The sequence below is a fragment of the Manis pentadactyla genome, chromosome 13 (assembly GCF_030020395.1).
Source record: "Manis pentadactyla isolate mManPen7 chromosome 13, mManPen7.hap1, whole genome shotgun sequence".
NCBI lineage: Eukaryota > Metazoa > Chordata > Mammalia > Pholidota > Manidae > Manis > Manis pentadactyla.
In genome coordinates this window covers 6,410,921-6,416,920 of record NC_080031.1, presented here as the reverse complement: position 1 = coordinate 6,416,920, position 6,000 = coordinate 6,410,921, and the positions used below count along the sequence as shown (strand labels likewise).

Sequence of the window (6,000 nt, the reverse complement as noted above, 5' to 3'; positions counted from 1 at the left end):
AGATGGAAAGGGGAACAAAGAAAGATAGACTCTGCTCCTCAGAGCTTATGATCTGGCACATTATAACCTGTGATAGATGCTCTGAAAGAAATGAAGATAAGTGATCCAGCCCAGGGTCTGTCCACTTAGATAGGGTGCTTAGGGATACCTGCTCTAAGGAGGTAGCATTTAAGTGGAACATGGGATAAAGCAAGGCCGACATGTAGACGTCACCGCCACTGCCACACCCATGACAGGCATCACTAATCCACTGGGCCAGCCCTCCTGCTGAGCCCAGACTTAGTTTCACTATCTTGCTCAATATGGCCCTCCAAGCAGCTACCCTCAGTCAACTGATGGCACAGAGTCAGCCTCCTCGTCATTCCCAGTGCAGAGAAATGAGCACCCAATTTGGAGTGCAAGAGACACAGGCCTTAGCTTTGCTTTTGCTGTGAACAATTTATTTGGCCTCTTTGAATCTCACTCTCCCATCTGTTAAAGTGAATTCTTATTCCTGGGTCACATATCTGCTGTGAAGACTAAATGCAATCATGTATGAAAGCACTTAGCCAGGTAGACATCAATACAGGTAGGCAGCGATACAGGTAGGCATCAGTAAATGTTTCTGAAAAAAATAGCTCCTTTTGCCTCATCCATGCTTCTACTCCCAAATGTGCTTGCATACACACACACACACACACACACACACTACACACACTCCTACACTCTCTCAAACAGTGCACATCCACACACTCACTAGGCATAAGAGGATAAAAAATTTATCCTAACAGCTGACACTGGAATTGATCTTAGGGAGGGAACTCTCTTTTGTTCAGGAAATTACCTTGGTAAGTCCCTAAGGATATGGATTAACAGAAGTCAAGGAAACAAAAAGATAGCTGAATGGCTCTGCATTAAAATTGAGATGAAATTCAGGAGCAGCAGGACATAGAACAGCCTGGCGGTGTGGGGGCTGCAGGGCATCGCGGTGGAGTGGGCAAAGCATTTTAAGAATAAGTATGTCAAATATGCCACATGAAGCTGTTTGCATTTCTGGGATATAAAACCTCTCATCTCAAGAAGAGTGCCTACTACGGGATCCCATTTCTATAAAACTCTAAGAAACGCAAAGCCTTCTGCAGAGGCAGGAAGAAGGCAGGCAGGTGGTTGCCTGGGGTGTGGGGACAGGGCGACAGGCGGAGGCAGATTTGTCTGCCATGTTCATGGTGCTGATGGTTCAAAAAGTATCCAATCAAGCACTTTAAATATGGATGGCTTATTGTGTGTTAATTATACCTCAATAATCTGTTAACTTATTTTAAAAAGTCATTTATATCAATTTGATCCAGACCTTTTTGGTCTCTCATGCTTTAAGTGCTAGTGCTAGCTTTTCCCCACTTTCAACAGGTACTGACCCCCCAAAATATGATTTTCTGTCTCCCCACACCTAAGTCTCAAGGCTGACACGGGTGTGGATGCCAGGTGTGAGGACTTTGGGGTATAAAATGAAGGAGGGAATTGGATCCCACATCTAAGTAGAAACTGCAGAACTGGGGCAGCATGTGGGCCAGGGCACACGTCCATACACGGAGCAAGCCCAGCAGAAGCGTGAGCTCAGCTGAGGGGATCACGGGAACTTAAACTCACTCCTCTGGAAATTCTGAGAGGTCTTGGGAGAGACCTCTGAACTTCCATAGGGTATGTAACAGGTTCGGGCCAGTGTCATGGATCTCAAGGCACAGAGAGATCCCAGGGGACACTGTGTCCCTTAGGCAGACAGTGCACACACAGGGACCCCACTCCTGCCCCCCTCCACCCATACTTCTTTGCATTGCTTTGCAGAGCAAGGTCCTTCCCCGTGGGATTATGAGCAGCAAGCTGGGGAGAGGAGACAGAATTGCATTTTCTCTTTGAAGAAACTTATCAGGCATGGGAAGGATCAGGGCAAAGAAGGGAGCTTGGCCCCTCAGCAAATCCATGTACACCACGCGCCCTCCTGTTCTGTCCTTGGGACCCTCCAGTGGGTCCATCTTAAGCAGCCTCGTGCTCTCTGACAGGATCTCCTCTGAGCTGGCACAGTGGCCATGGAAACACAAGGTCATTCTGCTCCCTGCCCGCTGTTTGGATCCCTCGGCTCTGCAAGGCGCTCTGCTCCACAGGGCCGGCTGCTTCTCCACCCTTCTCGCCCTCCCCTGGCTCTCCCCGGCCTGCCGCCCAGAGCGCCACAGCAGAAACCAAATCAGCTGCTCCTTCCGGGGGGATAATCAAAGCGCAGCATCTCTGGAGAGGACCCTGTTCCACAGAGCACATCTTTAATTTCAAGCTGACAAGGTTGGGAGCTGCGCCGTGGGCCCTCCAGTAGGCAGGATGGATGGATGGCCAGGGAGTCCAGCTGGCGAGCAGGAGCAGGTGGAGGACAGCAGGGTATGAAGGGGGGACAAAGCAGGCTGTCTGTGCTCTGGAGGGCTGTTTGCACCCCAGCCCGCACAGGGATGTCTGCAGGCACAGAGGCAGCCTCTGCCCACCCCCCTGCCCCACAGGGGAGTGGGAGAAACCCTGAAGGGCAAGCCTCCTGCCCAGGGTCACCAAGCACCCCGAGGGCAGAGACTGGGCCCTAAAGTCAGACCTGGGTGGAGTTCCGATGCCCCCCAGGCTCCTGCAGACAAATGGCAGAGCTGCTCTGGGAACAAGACATCAAGGAAGTGACCCTCTGCAGCACACTTCTATGTGCTTAGAAGCAGGAGTCCCTGGGGCTCTTGTCATCATCCTGTCATCAAGAGAAAATATGCTCAGAGAGGTTAGGAGACCTGCGCAAGGTCACAAAGCAAGTCAGCAATGAGACGAAGAGTACAATATAGTCGACTCTGGCATTCACGAGTAACACATCCCGGCTCCTTGGTGAGGCTCAGTTTCCCAAAAAACCAAACCAAACCAAACCCATAGAACTCACTGGAAAATGCCAGCTGCACACTGAGTCACAGCAGCCAGGCAGGCAGCAAAGCCCTGGCCAGGTCAGTGCCCCATGGGTCAAACCCATGCCTCGGCAGACGGACAGATCACTTCCTGGCTGAGGCTTCAGAGAGCTGAAACTGCAAATGGCGCCCCAGCAAACTCACAACTTCCTTCACAGCTCTCTGGGATCCTGGGCTCCCGTGCCGTGCGGGGTTAGGGGCCAGGAGGGTATCTGTGGGCAGAGAACAAGGCCAGCATGGGGAGGCAGCTGTCCGGGGGACATCTCCACAACTCTGAGCCCAGAAATGAGCTGCCTCCCTTCCCACTGCTCTACTCGCCTGAGCCCTGGGCACCAGGAACCAAAACCAGCCCTATGGGAAGCTTTCCCCGTTTCCAGGCTCACAGGTGCTCCCGTTCCACCGTTTGCGCTTCCTGGTCCTTCTGCGATCTAACAGTGCCTGACCCTTAGTGCGTGTTCAGGGTTGGCTGAGCAATGACGTTTGATACATACATGACCTAGAGGGTCCCATGGACTGAACTGTGTCCCCCCCAAAAACCGCTTGTGGAAGGCCTAACCCCCAATGTGATAGCATTAAGAGGTGGGGCCTTTGGGATGTGATTAGGCTTAGATGAGGTCATGAGGGTGGGTTAGCGGCCTTATAGAGAGATCAGAGCCCCCACCTCTCCCCCACCCCCAGCTCTCTGACTGCTCCCTCTGCCACATGAGGACGCACAACAAGAAGGCCTCAGTCGGCAAACCAGGAAGAGGGTTCTCTCCAGGAACCAAGTCAGCTAGCACCTTGATTTAGGTCTTCCAGCCTCTAGAAACATTAGAAATAAAACTCTTGATTATACCACACCATCTATAGTACTTCATATTAGCAGCAGGAATAGGGGAAGCAGGAGCCTCCCAAATTCCTTCTGACGCACCCCAGAGTCATAGCAGCAAGGCCCTAACTTGGCTGTTGAGGTACAAATGCACTGGACTGGGTGCCCAGAATCCGGGTTCTAGACCCAGTCCTGCTGTTGATCAGCTATGTGACCTCAAGCGAGGGATGGAATCAGAGTACACCAGAGATGGCAGCCACAAGACCTCAGTTTCCCCATCTGTGGAGTGGAGGGAGAGGGGTGCCCCTGCTCTGTCTCTTTCTCAGGGGTCCTGTGAGTGGGTCCTGCAGGGAGATGGGAATGAAGGTGCCTGGAAAGCATAGCACACAGTCAGAACATGTGAGGACGTGAGCTCTGGGTGGCATCAGCAGAGGGCTGGTGGAGGGCACTCATCAGGGATGGAAGAGCCACCCTGGCAGTGCCCAGCTACATGCACAGAGCAGTTTTCTGGCTGCCATTCCTACCCACCCACGTTCTGTGGGACTCAGAATCCACCCATTGTCCACAGCATGTTTGGGCCCATCCAACGTCTTGCTTTCTTGGACAGCTCTGGGGAGAAGAGGCTGTTTCCTGGCTCTGCTGGGAACCTCTGCAGGGCAACTTTGGGTGTCTTTGTGTCTCCTCTGGAGTCGGCCCCAGGGCTGAGCACATAAGGACTCGATTAACTCCTTGCTCTCTGAAATGACCTAGCCATGCCCCATTTGGACACGGACTGTCCTTTGCGGCAGGAGCCCCCTGAGGCCCGCCACTGGCCATTGGCACTCCTCCCAGGAGGAATAAGAGCCACAGAGGGTGGCCTAGAGTGGGTCTTCAGTGCCCTATCCAGGCTTGTCACCCTCTGCTGCCACCTATCCCTCAGAATAGCACTGCCTCCCTTCACCTGCCCACCTGCACTCACTCTGCCCTGGGTCCTGGCTGAGTAGAAGTGATGACTTCAACTCTTAGTGACCTGGGGCTGCCGGAGGCTGTGCGGGACCACCCCCGGCCCCAAAGTAACACAGCTGGCCTTCTTCCCGCACCGCCCCCACAGTGCTGCAGCCCCCAGGGAGTCAAGGTAGAGGTGTGCGCGGCCGGCTCCTGCCTCCTTTTCCAGTCTTTAATATTCATGAGCACTCCTAGCAGGGGAGCTAAAAATGTTCCAGTCCTAAATCTAACTGTTTTATGGAAGCCTAATTAAATTCTTTGGTGGAAGGGGAGAAAAGTGACCTTCAAAACTGCCAAAGCTATTCAGAGTGGCGTGTCCCAGAAACCTTTCCCCTTCGCTCCCCTCCCACAGCAGGTGGCCTTTCCTCTGGTGCTGAAGTTCTCTGCTGCCCCCGCAGGCAAGGGTCCAGGGATGCTCCGGGAGTGGGTGTCCAAGCGGCAAGACTGCTGCTGTCGAAGAAACACAGGCAGGCCATGACGCCGGCTCCTCTGGTGGCCAGACGACCTCGGGCCTTGCTGGGAACGGCAGTCTCAGCCAGTGGACAGAGCTGAGGGAGGAGAAAAGGCAGTGGGGAGGGCTTGGCTCTGGTGGAGAGAGAGGGACAGGGCCCCTCCCCCCTGGACTGGCACTCCCCGTTCCCCTGGATCCCTTGGTCCATGCATCCTCATTGCCCAGGGCAGAGGCCAGCCCTTTGCAAACCGGTACCTGGGAGCTCGGGATTGGAGCTCATGTCCCTGCTGCTTCTCCTGTGTACCAGGGACAGGCAGCCACTCCCCCAGAGGCCAATGGAGGCAGCTGCCCTTTTGGAGAGCCTGTGAATAGAGGAGGCAAAGGGTTCTGAATCCCCTGAACTCCTCCTTGTGACCTGAGAAGGGCACTCTCCCGACAAGGAGGAGGAGATGTAAGCAGGAGAGGAAGAGGATAGGGACCCCTGAGCTCCTCACCCACACAGTGTCAGGACTCACCCTAGAGAAGGCTTAGACACAGGCAAGTTTCAGCAGGACCTTCCTGCACAAGTAAAGGGGTGGCTACAATCTTTCAGGCAGAAAACTGGAGACCTGGACGTCTAGATCTACGCAGCGTACGGGCCTCAGGGCCAGCTCTCTCACCACTGAGAGAACGTGAAGGGTCCTGCTCTCCTGAGGGGCCAGGGCGGGGTGGAGGCTGAAGGACTAGCTGCTTTCGCTCCCACTTTGGGATGATGTCATTTTTATCTGGCTCAAAGTTACCTTCTGAGTGGTTGCCAGGAACTCACT

General features: G+C 54.0%; 2 long non-coding RNA genes across 2 annotated transcripts in view; both read right to left on the bottom strand.

Annotated features, from left to right (window-relative positions):
- Positions 1-436: 436 nt before the first annotated feature.
- Positions 437-4,827, bottom strand: LOC130680373 (uncharacterized). The gene is made up of 3 exons (XR_008993362.1): positions 2,930-4,827; positions 2,606-2,746; positions 437-2,371 (listed from the first exon to the last, which is right to left on the bottom strand). It is a non-coding gene; the product is annotated as an uncharacterized LOC130680373 (long non-coding RNA).
- Positions 4,828-4,899: 72 nt separating this feature from the next.
- Positions 4,900-6,000, bottom strand: part of LOC118913559 (uncharacterized) — a 45,903-nt gene continuing 44,802 nt past the window's right edge. The window contains exon 5 of the long non-coding RNA XR_008993329.1: positions 4,900-5,291. This is a non-coding gene — a long non-coding RNA (uncharacterized LOC118913559). The remainder of the gene's footprint in view (positions 5,292-6,000) is intronic.